The sequence below is a fragment of the Varanus komodoensis genome, unplaced genomic scaffold, assembly GCF_004798865.1.
Source record: "Varanus komodoensis strain SLA01 unplaced genomic scaffold, ASM479886v1 scaffold4, whole genome shotgun sequence".
Lineage (NCBI taxonomy): Eukaryota > Metazoa > Chordata > Lepidosauria > Squamata > Varanidae > Varanus > Varanus komodoensis.
Genome location: NW_025335941.1, coordinates 44,382,065 through 44,400,795, shown reverse-complemented (window position 1 = coordinate 44,400,795; position 18,731 = coordinate 44,382,065). Strand labels below are relative to the sequence as shown.

General features: G+C 44.9%; 1 protein-coding gene across 2 annotated transcripts in view; it reads left to right on the top strand.

The window, feature by feature from the left end:
• The window catches only part of B3GLCT (beta 3-glucosyltransferase), a 173,406-nt gene that overhangs the window by 4,045 nt on the left and 150,630 nt on the right, over positions 1 to 18,731 (top strand). The window lies entirely within an intron of this gene.

The following is an 18,731-nucleotide window of genomic DNA, read 5'->3' as shown; positions in this document are numbered from 1 at the left end:
CTTTTGTAACAAATTAGTATTTGGTAAGCGATATGGGAAGTTAAAAACTTCCCGGGTTGTAATAGGTCTGCTCAGCTTCCCTTTCTGTGTTTTGAGTAGAACGCTGGCTAATATCGCTAATATACAGATTTCTTGGTTTCCTCTGATTGGTCTAGTTCAGTACCTTTTTTTAATCATTCGGACTTATGTTTAATTTTGTTTAAGTTTGGTTCCATACATTTTTGACCTGATCATCGCGTACTTTCGCTTCTCTACTTACCATTTCATCCTTCCTAAGTATTTTATTATCCATAAAGCAGTCAGCTTCTTTCATATTTGCTCAGAAGTAAATCCGCTGAATTCAGTAGCATTAGCTCTATTATAAACACGTGTCAAGATTAAAGCCTGAGGATCCTGAACACACTAAGAAATAGGCCCGGTTGTCTGATTCAGTTTTGGAGATGCTCCCTGGTGCCGAATTCCGTAAAAAGTAAATAGTATCTTTTAATTTAAAGCTCTTATTCTCAGTAAGCACATCAACGTTTTTGAATGGGGCAACACTGCCAGGAAACTCCCAAATGGTCAGTAGTTAGGGAGAAAGGGTTCTCACAGAGAGCCAGACTGGAATCCCAGGTAGGTATTGTTTTCAGCAATGTTGGATGCAAATTAAAGTATACTGCTTGTGCATACATATATGCAAGTCTGACATTAAGGGTTTCCCTTAGTTTTAGAAGTACTACTGATCTCTTTCTTTCTGTGTGACTATTATGGAATTTTAAAATGTTATGTCCAAAAGAGGTGTGTTACCTTAAAAGATTTAAGCAAGGCCATGCTTATTTCCCACATTGTAAAGGCTTAGTAATTGTATGTTCTGTTATATACTGCATATGTGCTTGTCTGTACTTTAAAAAAAAACAAAAACAAATCCCTCCATGTAGAAATGAGATCAATTTTCTCTCTGAGGTCAGTTTTTAGGTGCAAATTTTTAAAAATATGGAATAACATTTTATCTTGTGAGTCTTCAGTTTGTAGTGTGAAATAGTACAGTCCAGCCACAAGTTTGCCTGACTATCTCCTCCTTATGAGAAACAGGACTTAATATGAACTTATGCTCTGCCTTGTAAAAGTAAATGAGAATGTTAAAGATACTGGTTGACTGACATTCTTAGTAGTGATTAACAACCACTATGCATATTTACTCCTGAGTCCTGTTTAATTAAATGGGATTTTCCCCAAGGAAGTATGCACAGGATTGCAGTGTATAGTTTCCACACATCTAGGTTGAAGCATTAATTTTAAGTAGATTTTACTAAATAAAAACAGGCTTTACACACACTTCTTCCCACTCCATTATGATCTCTGCTGACTTTTGTCTCTGGAAACAATAGCAAGGCCTGTTTGATCAGGTTAGGCTTCCTTAGTTATTTGGTGCATGTGGGGGTTGCATATAAGGAATAGCATCTCTCCCTCGGACTGTGCATTTATATGCAGACATATTCTGACGTATGTTGACAGTTATGCAGACCGAATTATGAAAGTTCTTCTACCCAGCAGGGAGATTGTGGTGGAGAAGACAAAATAGATTTTACATATTAGCAATGAACACAGTAGGTCATCAGTTCTGTAGGAACATCTATCACACATGGCATGCATTTCATGAAAAGATTAAATTTATTAGAGGAATCATATATATTGATAATGAAAATTTACAGTAGTAGCTGTACTGAAGTTTGTTGAACTCATCAAGTAAAATATTACTTATCCAATTATGATGATTATCATACACTGCATTTATATCCCATCTTTTTCGCTCTTGTGAGGAACCCAAGGCAGCTTATATCATTCTCTGCTTTATTTTTATCCTCATAATAACAAACCTGTTAGGTAGGTTAGGTTGAGACTGTCACTGGTCCAAAGTTGCCCACTGAGCTTCATGGTTAAGTTAGGATTAAACCTGGATCGCCAAGGTCTCCAGTCCAATGCTATAACCACCACACCACATCCACTGTTGTGTTCCAATGGTCCAATATAGTATGTCTTTTTGAAACTTTCATTGCTGGTTGTCTTGCTTTGGTATGTCTTGGATATATGTGATACCTGTGTTCAAAAATGAGTTATGGAGGATAAGATCAATAGCTACTAGTCATAATGGCAATATATATTACATCCAGTATCAAAAGCAGTCTCCTTCATGGATCACTGCCTTGTCGTGGTGAAGGGGCTTGCATAGCTCAGTGAAGCTATGAGCTATGCCATGCAGGGTCACCCAAGACGGACAGGTCATAGCACAGAGCTCTGACAAAACGTGATCCACTGGAGAAGGAAATGGCAACCCACTCCAGTATCTTTGCCATGAAAACCCCATGGACTACCAAAAGGCAAAAAGATACAACGACAGAAGATGAGCCCCTCAGGTCGGAAGGTGTCCAATATGCTACTGGGAAAGAGCAGAGGACTAGTACTAGTAGCACCAGAAAGAATGAAGCGACTGGGTCAAAGCCAAAAGGACACTCAGTTGCAGAAGTATCTGGTAGTGAAAGGAGAGTCCAGTGCTGCAAAGATCTATACTCCATAGGAACCTGGAATGTAAGATCCATGAATCAAGGCAAGCTGGATGTGGTCAAACAAGAGATGACAAGACTGAACATCGACATCTTAGGAATCAGTGAACTAAAATGGACAGGAATGGGTGAATTTAATTCAGATGACCATCAGCTATACTACTGCGGGCAAGAATCCCTCAGAAGAAATGGAGTAGCCTTCATAGTCAATAAAAGAGTAGGAAAAGCAGTACTTGGATACAATCTCCAGACTGATCTCAGTTCGCATTCAAGGCAAACCATTCAACATCAAAATAGTCCAAGTCTGTCCCCAACCACTGGTGCTGAAGAGGCTGAAGTTGACCTGTTCTATGAAGGCGTACAACACCTTCTAGAATTAACTCCAAAAAACGATGTCCTGATCATCATGGGGGACTGGAATGCTGAAGTAGGAAGCCAAAAGATAACTGGAATAACAGGCAAGTTTGGCCTTGCAGAGTACAAAATGAAGCAGGGCACGGGCTGGTAGAATTTTGTCAAGAGAATACGATGGTCATAACAAACACTCTTTTCCAACAACCCAAGAGACAACTCTACACATGGACATCACCAGACGGTCAACACAGAAATCAGATTGACTATGTGCTCTGCAGCCAAAGATGGAGAAGCTCTATACAGTCAGTAAAAACTAAACCAGGAGCTGACTGTGGCTCAGATCATGCGCTTCTCGTTGCAAAATTTAGGCTTAAATTGAAGAAAGTAGGGAAAGCACTAGGCCGCTCAGGTATGACTTAAATCATATTCCTGATGAATATACAGTAGAGGTGACAAATAGATTTAAGGAATTAGATCTGATAGACAGAGTGCCTGAAGAACTATGGACGGAGGTTCGCAACATTGTACAAGAGGTAGCAACTAAAACCATCCCAAAGAAAAAGAAATGCAAGAAAGCAAAAGTGTTACACTCAATATGCCAGCAAACTTGGAAAATTCAACAGTGGTCTGACTTCCAGTTGACGTCGTGGCGAGACAGCTGTGAAGAATGGGGCTTCCTAATTCATGCTGGTAATCCGTTCGACGGGGGCCAGGAGAGGCCCATCCAAGCCTTGTCGGCGCAGGGACTAGAAGCCCGAGCATACTTTAATCCTTTAAAATATTTTAATGTTCAGACTACCGCACCATTGCACTCATTTCACATGCTAGCAAAGTTATGCTCAAAACCCTACAAGCTGGGCTCCAGCACTATGTGGACCAAGAACTACCAGAAGTACAGGCAGGATTTCGAAGAGGCAGAAGAACTAGAGATCAAACTACCAACATACGCTGGATCATGGAGAAAGCTAGGGAGTTCCAGAAAAATGAAGCAGAAATTCTACTTCTACTTCATTGACTATGCTAAAGCCTTTGATTGTGTGGATCACAACAAATTGTGGCAAGTTCTTAAAGAGATGGGAGTATCAGGCCATCTTATTTGTCTCTTGAGAAACCTATATGCGGGTCAAGAAGTAACAGTGAGAACTGGACATGGAACCACTGATTGGTTCAAAATTGAGAAAGGAGTTCGGCAAGGCTGTATACTGTTGCCCTGCCTATTTAACTTATATGCAGAGCACATCATGAGAAAGGCGGGTCTAGATGAATCACCAGTTGGAATTAAGATTGCTGGGAGAAATATCAACAGCCTCAGATATGCAGATGATACCACACTAATGGCATAAAGTGAAGAGGAACTAAAGAGCCTCTTGATGCGGGTGACGGAGGAGAGCACAAAAGTTGGCTTGAAACTCAACATTAAGAAAACTAAGATCATGGCATCCAGTCCTCTCACTTCCTGGCAAATAGATGGGGAAGAAATGGAGGTAGTGACAGATTTTATTTTCCTGGTCTCCAAGATCACCGCAGACAGGGACTGCAGCCAAGAAATTAAAAGTTGCTTGCTCCTGGGGAGGAAAGCTATGGCAAATCTAGACAGCATACTAAAAAGCAGAGACATCACCCTGCCAAAAAAAGTGCGTATAGTCAAGGCTATGGTTTTCCCATTTGCAATGTATGGCTGTGAAAGCCGGACCATAAGGAAGGCTGAGCACCGAAGAACTGAGGCATTTGAATTGTGGTGCTGGAGGAGACTCCTGCAAGTCCCTTGGACCGCAATCAAACCAGTCAGTCCTAGAGGAGATTAACCCTGACTGCTCTTTAGAAGGCCAGATACTGAAGATGAAGCTCAAATACTTTGGCCACCTAATGAGAAGGAAGGACTCCCTGGAGAAGAGCCTAATGCTGGGAACAATGGAAGAAGAGGATGGTAGAGAATGAGGTAGCTAGATGGAGTCACTGAAGCAGTGGGTGTTTGCTTAAGTAGACTCCAGGGGATGGTGGAGGACAGGAAGGCCTGGAGGAATGTTGTCCATGGGGTCGCGATGGGTCGGACACAACTGCGCAACTAACAACAATAACAACATCAAAAGCAGTATGTCTCTCTATGATAGTTTTTGGGAACTATGAATGGAAGAGTGCTGCTGCGTTCATGTCCTGCTTACAGGGGTATCCCATAGGCATCTGGTTTGTTACTGCACAAATAGAATGCTGGATCCACCATGGCTGCTGTTTTGCTGTTGCCATTGGACTTTCAGATCCTCTGCCATATGATATTGTGATTCCATCATTTATATTTTTAATCATAATGGTGCTGTTACAACATTTTACTCTTAACATCCCCCTTCAGTTGCATTTGAATTCTGCCTTTTTAATGGACACAAATATATAGAATCATAGAATAGTATACTTGAAAGGAGTTTGTAAGGTTATCAATTCCAACCCCATGCCCAATGAAGTACTCCAAGGTAAAGCATCCTTGCCTTAAAGCATATCTGCTTTACCTACAGCAAGCTCAGGATGATGTACTTAGGGCTATCCTATTTTCTTCTTCAAATGCAATGTGCTGATGATACTCAGCTGCGCCTCTTTTTTTACATCTCACCCAGGTAAGGCTGTCACTGTCTTGAACCGGGGACTGAGCTCAATAATGGACTGGATGAGGGTCGATAAACTGAGGCTCAATCCTGACAAGATGGAGGTGCTGCTAGTAGGGGGTCATCTGACAGGCTGGAGGGGCATTGCCCTGTCCTTGATGGGATTGCACTCCCCATAAGGGACAGGGTCCACAGTCTGGGGGTACTCCTGGACCTGGGTTTGTCCCTGGAATATCAGGTGAGCTTGATGTCCAGGGATGCTTTCCTTCAGCTACTGAGGATATACCAGCTTCGTCCCTATCTGGACTGACAGAGCCTGAAAACAGTCACCCATGCACTGGTAACATCCAAAATAGATTACTGCAATGCGCTCTACATGGGGCTGCCCTTGAACATGGTCCAGTAAATACAACTGGTACAGAATAGGGTGGCCCACACAGTACCTATACTGAAAGAACTTCCTTGGTTACCAGTTATGGCCTGGGCCCAATTCAAGTTGCTTGCACTAATACAGAAAGCCCTAAACAGCTTAGGCCTGGTTACCTTAAGGAGCACCTGCACCTTTATGTGCCTACTCGGCCTTTGAGATCTATGCAGGGGGCCCTCCTTTATGAGCCATCCCTTCAGGATGTGAGAGGGATGGCCACTAAGACAAGGGCCTTTCCTGCAGCAGTTCCCCATATTTGGAATGCTCTCCCCAAGAAGATTCGCCTGGTGTCTTCCTTGCTTTCTTCTTGGTGCCAGGCAAAGACCTTCCTTTTTTAAAAAATATTTTAATAATTAATGCAATTTGACCTTTTGTATTTCTGCTTGCATTTTATTGTTATTGTTATATTTATTTTTAATATGTTGTTATTAGTTGTTACTGTGTTTTTAGCTTGTAATTGTGAGCCGGCCAGAGGTGCTGTGACACAATTGGACAGCATACAAATGTTTTAAATAAATAAATGGTCCCTTGAGGTAGGTTTGGATGAGAAATGTTGACATGCTGAAGGCTATTCTGTGAACTTCATATTTGACAGGGAATGTAAATCTCTGGTTCCAAGCTTATTACACCACATTGCACATTCACATATTGTAAGCCGCCTAGGAAGGCCTCAGCAGTTGTCGGTGGCCTATAAGTGTGTGTGTGTGTTTGTATCAATGCATACTTTCACCCAGTATTCATCTATATAAATTTTAAACGGAGTTGGAATGCATCTGTGTGTTAGATTTGGAGAGTTATCTTCAAAAAGCCACTTGTTTAGTCTGTGAAGCTATTTTACACTTGAAACTATGTCCTATTGATTTTAGTAGGTCCTGATTTCAAGTAAATATTTTTGACTCCAGTTTAAACTTAAGTAGCTTGACCTTTCTTGAATTTGTTCATCTTTGTTTTTATACCACATATAACATTCTTGCCATATAGTTTATTCATATAATGCATCACTTTGTTATCAACTGCCAAAATAAGGAATGTGGTTTGGCAGATTAAAAATTAAGATTAGAAAATGGCAGAAAACAATTTCTGAACATTCTCTTCCGACTAAACAAGATTTAGTGATTATTTGGATTGAAGGTACTAGCTACTGAGTGTTGGTGAACATCTGGAAATATTTTTATAAATTTTCAGGAAGTTTATACTGGAAATTTGTTTTATTGTGCAATAATTTCTTAACTATTTGTTTTTAAAAATGGAGGTTGCTATTCAAGGCCCTGTGATAGTTTTAAAGCATATTAGAATACTAGGGGGAGCTCTAACCACATGGAAAACACAAGCTGTCTTCAGATTTATACAAATGCTACAGTACTGGAATTCTAGCTTTGTTCAAATTTCCTAAGATTTTTGGCAAACATACTTGAGTTCCTTAAATGGGCACCAGCATTTAATTGGTTCTAAGCTGCAGAACCTGTTTTCAGCCTGGAACATAAAATTACCTATGAATGTATTTGAGCTTGTGAAGAGTGCCCTTGCTCTTCTAAAGTGTAGGTGTACAAAAGAGTAGGTATATGAGGACAGAGCTTCCAGGTCAGAATATGGCTATTAAGAGACTTTAATACTGAAACTTTACTTCTTGAGTCACTGAGCTGTTTATGTAATGGCAGAGATGCACTACTGAAGTGCATATACCCTGTTTTTTGTTCCTCTCTTTTTACATCGTATTGCTTGCAGTCATGCAGTGGCTTTGTCAGGTATGAGGGAACCCTGAGCATAATATCCCTGGGGTGGCTCCCAGCCCCGTGCACCACACAGGGTGCTCTGCAGCTTCTACCTTACTTTATTCCCCATCTCCCATCACTGGCGCTCTGGCACTGCCCACATACCATTTGCAAGAACTTCTCAAGAAATTAAGATGGCAGATGGTACACCTGTATGATTGAAAGGATGGTGCATGATAACAGGCATCAGGTCTAGTATGTGGTTGTCCATTTCTTGCTGTCCTCAAGCCTTCCCCCTCCTCCCAGTTGTGGGCCATTAGATTTGCACTCTAAAGCCCATTCCTAGCAGAGCCCCTGTTGCTATTTTAGGAATGATGCTTTCTTTGGAAAGTACTTAAGTTCTGTCCACCCTAGAATTCTTTTGGCATTTCATTTCACGCTTGTCCTCACTCCATTGGTACTAGCCTTCTTATGTCTCCTGCTCTTGGCATTGCGGTGTCTGTGCAAATAACCTTGTTGCATTATATTTCACTCTGTTCCCTTGCAATTTCAGAAATATTTTTATAGATTTCTTCTACACATGCATTTGCTCTTCTTGAGGAGAAATTCCATGCATTTGGTAGGGCGGGGGGGGGGTGTCACTGTATCCATTTTCCCCCAAATTGATAAGTTGATGCTATATGAAGCAAAAAAAGAAGTAGGGTGTGAAAAAAGTGTGAGACTTCTGTCCAAATTAGTTACAGAGAAGCTTCTCTTTCCTCAGCAAGGTTTAAAGCTTTTTCACAAAACTAGCCATCTGTGCAGTCACACATATGGGTGCTGAGCCTGTGCAGTGCCTTTGGCCGGAAGATTACAAGCTAAGGGTTTTTTTGGCGGGAAAGCTCCGCTCCCCCTCCCCCACAGCCTATAAAGAGTGGAGCGTCCGCCATTTTGTTCAGTCTTTGACGACCGGACGGATGCCCCCATGTGGAAAAAGCTAGTTCTACCGTGAGCAGTATCAGTACCAGGAAAACAATGGACCAAGAAATCATGATAACATTCGGTACCTACAAAAGGTCCACTCACCGACACCAAGCGGGGCCGGCGGGTGGATTGTGTGACTGCACAGATGGCCACTCGAAGAACATCAGTTACAGGTAAGCAACCTGCTTTTCTTCGTCGTGGCCTCTGTGCATCACACATATGGGTAGATTAACAAGCTTACCATAAAGGAGGAGGGGAGGTGTCCTCAACGAAGAACAGATGAAAGAATGGTTCTGCCGAAGGAGCAATCCTGCCGAGCACGGACATCTAAGCAATAATGCTTGGCAAAAGTGCAAGGATTCGCCCAAGTAGCAGCTCTACATACATTGTCAATCGGTATTCCCGATGCGAAGGCAGATGAGGCAGCAACAGCCCTAGTTGAATGGCCTCGAGGGGCTGTGGATAAGTCGATCTTAGCCAATTGGTAAGATAAAGTGATAGTATGAACTATCCACTTAGAAAGTCTCTGTGGAGTGACAGGGGTGCCTTGGTCCCTGGTAGCATATTTAACGAAAAGTCTATTTGAACATCGAATAGATTCCGTCCTGGATCTGTAGAAGGCTAAACAGCGCTGAATGCCAAGTGAATGTAATGATCTTTCTAACGGAGTAGATGGAGCCGGAAAAAAGGCAGACAAAACAATATCTTGTCCCATATGAAAGGGTGTGGACACCTTAGGCAGAAAAGATGGATCAAGCCGCAGGACAACCTTTTCTCTATGAAAGTTGAGGTAAGGTGGGTCTGCGTGCAGAGTGCAGAGCTCACTGGCCCTTTGGGCTGAGGTGATCGCCACTAGAAATGCTGTTTTCCACGAGACGACATAAATCGACTGTTGCCAACGGTTCGAAAGGAGCTCTCATAAGCGCTTGCAGAACAACAGAGAGACTCCAGGTGGGCATTAATTGGTCTGATTGACAGGTTCAGATTATAAAGTCCCTTCAGAAACCTCTTAACAGTAGGTTGAGAGAAAATGGATGAGCCGTCCACCATACCACGATGCTAGGTGATCACCGCCATATACACTTTAATTGAAGATGGTTTCAGTCCAGAGTGGTGTAGTTCTAAGAGGAACTGAAGAATTTGGTGTATCGATGATGTAAATGGAGAGAATGAATGAGAGTCGGCAAAGGTGGAAAAACGCTTCCATTTAGCCACGTAAGACTTCCGTGTAGAAGGCTTTAAAGCGGAGTCCAAGATGTATTGAATGTCCGGATGAAAGGTTGTCGGATTCGATGGAGCAATAGTCGGGTCTGACAGTGCTGGAGCAGCGCCGACTCCAGCGGATTCGAAGGTTGCAAATGTAGCGGATTCGAAGGTAGGATTCAAACCACTTGAAGTAGTTGTCGGTATAGACGTAACGAAGTCAGCTATCGGATTCGCCACGCTGTTAGTTTCAATGATAGTATATCTGGGTGGTGAAGTGCACCATCCTGCTGGGTTATGAGGTACGGGAGCAGTGGAAGATGAAGGTATTCCCCATGAGAAATGCCGAGCAGTGTGGAAAACCAAGGTTGTCATGGCCACCAAGGAGTAATTAGTATCCCCGTGGCCCGATCGCATATAATCTTCGCTATGACTCTCATCACCAGAGGAATCAGTGGGAAGGCGTAAAAATTCAGGTTGTTCCATGGGATCATGAAGCCATCCCCTAGGGATTCGCACCCGATTCCTGCTCTCGAACAGAAAGTTGCACACACCTTGTTCTGTTGGGTGGCAAACAAGTCCACGTCGGGAAACTCCCAGCGATGAAAAAGGTCCTCGCATGTCTGGGGGTCTAATTCCCATTCGTGAGAGATGAGCATGCGCCTGCTGAGAAGGTCCGCTTCCACATTGTCCGTACTGGCCAGATGCACTGCTATCATCGTAATGTCTTTCAAAATGCACCAGTCCCAGATCTGCATAGAAAGTCTGGCCAGGGTCGGAGATTTCATCCCACCTTGTTTGTTCAGATAAAAAACGGTAGCTATGTTGTCCGACGTTATCTGAACGACCCGATGTTGAAGAACATCTTCGAAAGAGCATAGGGCTTTGAATACGGGCAACAGTTCTAGGAAGTCGATATGATTCGTGGATTCCCGACGAGTCCACGTACCCTGAGTATACAGGCCGGAGCATACTGCTCCCCAACCCAGAAGAGACGCATCGGTACCGACTGTTCTCGGTGGGCATTGGGGCCTGAAGGGAACCCCAACAGTCAGATTGTCCAGGATCGACCACCATAGTAGGGAATGGAGTACCGAGGATGGGACTTGAAGCAGTTTTGACGGTGTATCTCTCTGTGGGTGGAACGCTTTGTTGAAAAATAGCTGCAGAGGACGAAGTCGCAGTCTGGCGTGTGGTACCACAGCAACAGTGGAAGCCATATGTCCTAGAAGCCTCTGGATGGACTTCGCTGGAACCGATCTGTCTCGTCGCATTCGATGGACATGGCGAGTGAGAGTCAGTTGTCTGTCCCGAGGGAGGAATGCCTTTTCCAACGTCGAATCCAAGTGGGCTCCGATGAACGTAAGCTTCTGTACCAGAAGGAGAGAAGATTTCTCGGTATTAATTTATAGGCCCAGATCGTCCAATAAGGCACAGGTAATACGGATAGAAGTGAGGAGTGCTTCCCTGGACCTGGAGACCAGGAGCCAGTCATCAAGGTAAGGATAAACTTGTATGCCCTGGAGGCGTAGGTAAGCGCAGACAGGGGCCATGCATTTAGTAAACACTCTCAGAGCGGTGGCCAAACCAAAGGGTAGAACCATGAATTCGTAGAAATTTGAGGCAACAGCAAAGTGAAGGAAACGCCTATATTTGGGATGGATCGCAATATGGAAATAGGCGTCCTTCAGATCCAATAAGGCGAACCAATCCTCTTTCCTTAGCAGCGGCAAAATATTTTGGAGGGTGGTCATTTGAAACTTCCTCGTCACGATGAATCGATTCAGACTACTTAAGTCTAAAATCGGATGTAGGCCACCATCCTGTTTGGGAACTGCAAAATATCTAGAATAGAATCCGTGAAGTCCGTCATATTGAGTTACTTGACGAATCGCTCCTTTACGAAGAAGTTGTTGTATTTCATTGAGCAGTACCAGCGAGCATGATGTAAACCAGATCGGACTCGATGGAGGGACGATGTTGAATTCTATCCTATAGCCGTGCTGTATGATGGACAATACCCACTGATCAGATGTGATGGACTCCCAAATGGGGAGTCGGCTTCGCAGCCGGTCCCCAGATGAGAGGGGGGTGGGTATGGGATAGGTTAGAGGAATGGTTCACCAGTCCCGTCAACGCTGCCTCCTGTTGTCATATCGGCGACGACCTTGTTGGTAGCGTTGTTGGGGCTGTTGTCGGCGGCGTTGTTGTTGTTGTTGCTGCCTGTGCTGAGGCTGTTGCCTGGGATGGTAAGGCTGTCTGTATGGCGGACGGATCCATGCCCACTTACGCCTTGGTTGCGACTGGAGCTCCATCCGTCGGGCCGTCATGTGGGACTCATGAAGTTTTTTGAGTTTGTGATCCGTCTTTGAATGGAAAAGCCCGGACCCATCAAATGGCATTTCCTCGATTCGGCGCTTGGTCTCTTCGGGGAATTTGGCGCTCCTCAGCCACGCATGCCTGCGAAGGGAGACGGCACCGACCAAGGCCCTTGAGTTGGTGTCCACATGGTACCTGGCTGTGGACAGCTGTTGAACTGCGACGTGCATCGCCTCCTTAATTAGCATCTTGGCCAAGTCGCTCTGGTGGTCTGGGAGGGCCGAGACGACGTTGTGGAGGCTTTGCATTATAAAATACTGGTATCTCGCCAACGTCGCCTCGTAGTTCGAGATACGCAGCCCCAAGCCTGAAGCTGCATAGACCCTCCTGGCCAGGGAGTCGATCTTACAGTCCTCCTTATCTCGCGGAGCGGTGTGGCCTCTTGTCTCTCTACCCTGGGAGGACTCCACCACGACCGAGTTCGGCTTGGGGTGTCGGAGGAGGAATGGGATGTCCTCCTCCCTAACCCGGTACATGGCTTTGTACCTCCACGATGTGGGTTGAGGGTGAGAGGGCAAGTCCCAGGGTTGCGTCATCGCCTGCTGTAGGGTGGTGATCAAGGGCAGGACGATTGAGGTGGACTCCCCGCGGATGACGTCATAAAATTTATCCGTCGACGGTCCCGGGTGCTGGACGGCGTCAATATCCAGGGACTGGACGAGCCTGGACATCAGCTCTGCGAAGGAGACGTGGGACTCATCCAGTGACGCAGGGCCCTGGGAGGTCACTGCGACGTCGGGAGAGGTGGAATCGATGTCCGAGTCGTCAGAGTCTGCGCCGTAATACGGAGGAGCCGAAGAAGAGGACTCCACCGGCAAGACGGACCTGCTGCTTTCATCCTGGGGAACTGGGGATGCGCGCCTCGGATCCAGCAGCAGCGGGCGATCGCGAGAGCTTAGTGGGGATCAATCCCTCGGTGCGGGATAGTACCCGGTAGAGTATGGCTCGCCCCAAGATGGATAAAAGGAGCGACGCCATTCCTCGGATTGTTGTTCCCTGGAGCGACTCCTGCGGGCCCTGGGCGGGGATCCAACCACATCCTCCTCCATTGTGGCCATGGGCATAGGTGTGGGTGACCTAACCCTGGGGGGAGAGTCTTGAATTTTCCCATCAGAGATCGACCCCCGCTGAAGAGGTGGAAGCAACTTGGTGGGGAGGTTGGCCACACGCCCAGGGGACCCTTGAGGGGTGATCCTCATGACTGCCTGGAGTACCGGCTTGGGTGGGGTTGGTACGGTAGCTGCCGCCGGTACCGACGCGGCCGTCGAACCCGAGTCGCGGTGCCGTGGCCGCTCCAGATCCTTCGACTTCTGGGTCAGTTTAGGAGGCTTCTCCTTCCTGGCCTTCTTTGCTGATTCATCAGTATCAGCGTGTTTGCGCTTCTCGCGTTTCTTCTTGGGAGAAGCGGGTGGGGCCCTTAGGGCAGAAGCACCTTTGTCCGAAGGACGTGAGGGCGGGACCACCATAGCTGGGCCAGGCTTCGGAGCGATGACGAGTGGGTCGCACTGCATAACAGCCCAATCCCACAGGAGCCTCCAGAGGTGGTTCTCCCGATTTTTCCTGGCCTGCTTGGAGAAGGCCAGGCAGTGGGAGCACGTGTCAGTCCTATGCCCCTCTCCCAAGCAGAGGAGGCATAGGTTGTGCGGGTCGGTTGGAGACATCTTCGACCCACATTCTGCGCATTTGCAGAAAGCCGCTCGCTGCGCCATCGGAAGAAGAGGAAAAAAGAAGACAGTGCAGAGGGTAAGAATATATTTTTGTTTTGTTTTTTTTTATAGAAAAAGGTAGAACGGTAGAACGATACGATAGAACTATAGAACTAACAGGAACTAACAAGAACTATAGAGATAACAAGAACTAACGGGTATAAAAACTGGGAGCTTAATAAAGGAGAAGAAATAGGCTACGAGTAACGGTCAGAGCGATAGTCGAAAGCGGCACGAGGCACAGTGAACGACGGTCACAAAGACTGAACAAAATGGCGGACGCTCCGCTCTTTATAGACTGTGGGGGAGGGGGAGCGGAACTTTCCCACCAAAAAAGCAGTTAGTTTGTAATCTTCCGGCCAAAGGCACTGCACAGGCACAGCACCCATATGTGTGATGCACAGAGACCACGACGAAGAAATGTAGCATTCACAATAATGAAATGTGGTCTGTACTGGTCTTAACTCTAAATGGTGCTTCCTAAAATAGAATGTAACAAAGGTGACAGGTTTTCTTCTAAAACGTCATAGCTGTGTGTTTGTGTAGGAGGTCTTGTGCTGATATAGATGTTTTCTGTAATATTAAACTGGAAGCATATCTTGGCAAACATGCAGACAAAAGATGCAGTGAGACTTTGCAAGGTTATGGCTTACATGCAAATAATTTCTGCAGGTTTGTACAAATGTTTCTTCAAACATTACAGAAAAATATTAGGAGTGGGGTGAAGAGGTTCAGTTGGACATCAAATCCTACTTTGTTCAAAATGTGGAAAATAGTTTAACTTATTCTGAGCCCAACTCCACATTAAATTGGACCTCATTGCATCTCTGATTTCAGAGTATTCCACTAATTTTCTTCCCTTCTGTCTCCCCCAATTCATCTGTCAATCAGACTCTTTTCCCCATTTCCATCCCCCAGACCCACATTCCTATTGAACCGTTTACTTGGTTTGCTGTTCTGATGACAGTGGCATATGGAAGAAAAAAAGGATGGTTCTTAGCAGTGCAGGAAAATTGTATGTTGAGGTGTTCCTGGCATCTGACTGAGAAGGGGAAGAGATGTAGATGTGTAAAAGGAAGGAGCTGGGTTTCCCAGTTTGCATCTGTACCTAATAAGAACTTTGGGGGCTGCAGTTCATGCTTCATATTTGAAGCAAGCATTTTGAGAGCCAGTGTGGTGTAGTGGTTAAGAGCATGGGAATGGGACTCAGATGATCTGGGTTCTAGTTTCCGCTCAGCCATGGAGCCAACTGGGTGACTCTGGGCCAGTCACAGACTCTCAGCCCAACCTACCTCACAGGGTTGTTGTTGTGGGGATAAAATGGAGGAGGAGATGTAAGCTGCCTTGAGCCCTTTGTAGGAAAAAGGCAGGATATAAATAAAAAATAAATAAAATTAATATTTCCAAGTCAGAAGATTTGAGTGTCTGTGACATTACTAAAAAATATATGATCAGTGCCTTGCAAGGAACATGAGAAATGGCTTCTTTGATAGTGTTTGGTTTATTTTATTCTTTCACTGTAAGCTGTTGTGATTTAGTGTGTTTTTTCAGTATAGCAACAGTACAAAAGTTTTTCAGGCAGTAACTATGCTTACAAAGTTGATTTCTAGCTGTACGTGCTTATGGAAACTACTGAGCTTTATTGTCTTTTTTACTGCAATTATTGTATAAGGTCTTTAAACAATTGAAACAGCTCTGCATTCTTTGTGACTGTAATGCATGCTCTTGACCTTGCATGCAGGATAAGTCACAGACTGCTGGATCTGCACTTTGCAAAACGACCTACCTATTCAAGACGAATATATTACTTTTATGTATTATAGACAGAGTACAGTGTAGAAAGTGCTTAAAGCGTGAGAACTTGATTGCCACAGAAAGCAATACGGTGGTATTTCATGTCCACAATGTGTGTGTGTTTGACAGAGGGGAGAATAGGTTTCTGCTTTGTCAATTTGCTAGGCAGTATATGAATAGCAAATCAATGGTTATTTTCTGAAACTATATAATTCTTTTGTTGCAGAAGGAAGGATTGGTGGCTGGTCTTCCACTGCCTATCTCATAATTGTGTGGTGGAGAAGTTTGCATTCGATAACAAGCCATTGGGGGAAGTGCTCAGAAGATCCAGGACAGGAATGTGGCCCTCTTTGTGCATAAAAAGGATATAAAAGGAATTCTATTACATGCAAGCTCTGCAAACCTCTGGTGCATCTTGTCTTTAGGGAGGTCTGCTTGAGGACGACAAGATGAGAATAATTATCTTCACAGAGAGTGAAAACAGGAAATGGCAACTGCATAAAGCCAGGGACACCTGATTAAAAATCATGAAGCCTAACCAGCAGAGAATAGCTTGTGTTGTCTGTTGGATCAGCTGGTTGCTTGTACTGCTGTTCCCCAGATTCCCTCTAAGGCAAGTTGCTCACAGTTTGAGACTGACTTGTAGCTTCACCACCAGCCAGTTCCTTGTCCTTTAATCCTAGAGATGCAAAACTACAAGTTAATTTCCTGCTAGTTTCCTGGGAGAGGAAGGCACACCAAAATGGTCTGACTGTGCCAATACCCTGTTTCCCTCTTTGTTCATTGTAGGCCTGGATCTAAGAATTCTGGTAGTGTGGTTCAGTGGTTAGACCACAGAGGGAGTGATGAATCTCTCCACTTGGATCTTGTTCAGTAATCCACACTCCAAAGTCCAAATTGAAATGAAACGTTTATTCAAGAGAATATCAAGATGAGCCTAAAGGGAAGCAAATGATGTTTGAAAAGAACAATAAAAACCAAAGGAGGAACTTTCTACTTTGCATAAGAGATTCTTGAGTATACTTATTACCATGTAGGATTTGCAGTATCTTGCAATGCACACAACTTCCTTTGTGGAGGAGGTACTAGGAGATGCAGGAGGACAGTGTGCCCAGGTGACATTGTAACAAACACATCCATTTTATTAGATTTGCTTAGAGGTGGGAGGGCAAGGAGGCTTCCCAGCTTAATTTAGCAGTTTACTGCATAACAAGTGGGTGTCGGAAGCTGTGTATCTCCTTCCTTTCAAACAACAGGCAGTTCTTTGGAAAAAGCACTTTATTTCCAATGTACAGCCAGAAAACTAGTAGCCAACTAACTGCCCTATGGTTTGAATCTGTGGGAATACCCCATAGGTCTGAACACATAAGACCTGTTCTGGCCTGTTTGCATTGACTGCCTGCATACTTCTGGGCCCAATTCAAGATGCTGGTTATAAAGAGATGCTCCCAGCTGCAATTTACTTGGACACTACACTCTACCTCTAGAGCCTTCCTCTGAGTGCCATATGTCTAGGGAGGTTTGGAAGGTGGCAACAAGTAAGATAGCTTTCTCTGTGGTGGTTTCCCATCTATGGAACAACCTCCCCACTGTGTCCCACTTGGCACCAAATTTGTAATCTTTTTTTGTGCCAGGTAAAGATAGCCTTTTGTATTGAGAGCTTTAAAGTTTTATTTTGCTCCCTGGGGGCTTGAAGGGTTTACCCAGTTGTTTTTATTTTTACAGGATCATTTTTACTGTATGTTTTAGCTGTTTCAGGTTGCTTTTAATGGTTCTCTGTTTTATGATATTTGTATTGCATTTTATTCTATTTTTATGGATTGTTGTAAACTACCCTGAAAGCTCTGGTTATGGAGTGGTATAGAAATGAAATGAATAATAAAAATGAGCCCCCACTTGTATATATACAAGTTTTTGTGTACTGGGGAACTTTCTTTTTCAAGGTTCCCAATAGTATGGAGAGACACCTTTGTGTAGGTATGGTTGTATGCACAGCAGCTCTTGTTAGAACTTAGAATTAATTCATGGAGGTCAGATGTGCATATTCCTGCTCTCCCTCCATCATGCTTTCATCTAATAGCAGAAAGGAGATAAAGTGTGTCCCAAAAGACAAAAGTACTCCTAGAAAGCTAATATTTGGTGCACACATGCAATAATAAGGCTTATTGATTACTGACAATGAGACATTTGGAAGCCTCTTGGAACAGCACATGGTTAAAATGCTTCCAGTACACAGAAACTGAAATTTTGTACACACTGAGGGTTGTATCCAGTGTTAATCTATGTTCATTTCAATGAATCTGCTTATATTTAAGTGGTACCAATAGTGGCTGCAACCTTAGGACTGCCTTTTTCACCTGATGCCATCTAGATACAGTGGTACCTTGGCTCATGAATGCCTTGGTTCACAAACAAATCGGGTCATGAACAAAAATTTCATTAAAATTTTGACTTGGGTCGTGAACTCTGCACTGGGTGGCGTCCAAGGCTGCAGCCATCTCCCCCCGCCCTCCAAGTGGGGAGATGGCCACAATTGCAGCTGCTTTCATGCAGGGAAGGCTTGTGTGATCACAGGTGCACTCCTGCAGGAAAGATGGGCGCAATCTTGGCCATCTCCCCCGCAGCTGAGCTGTGCTGTGCCTGTCTTTCCTGCAGCAGCACGCCTGTGATCACGCACGTCTTCCCTGCAGGAACGTTACTGCAATCGTGGCCATCTGCCCACTCGGGGGTGGGGAGGTGGCCGCTATCGCAGTTGCTTTTGTGCAGGGAAGGCATGTGTGATCACAGGTGCGATTCTGCAGGAAAGACGGGCACAATCTCGGCCATTCCTCCTCCCACCCCGAGTGGGGAGATGGCCACAATTGTGCTGGTGGCAGCAGGGGGAGAAATGGCTGAGATTGCGCCCATCTCTCCCTCCCCCAGCATGCCATTTGCACCCGACTCTTCCTCCCCCAGAGTGCCCACAATCGCGCCCATCTCTCCCCCCCACCCCCCCAGTGCGCCAGGATGATGGGTGTGTGCTGGGATGACAGGTGTGATTTCGGTCATGCTGGGGGGGG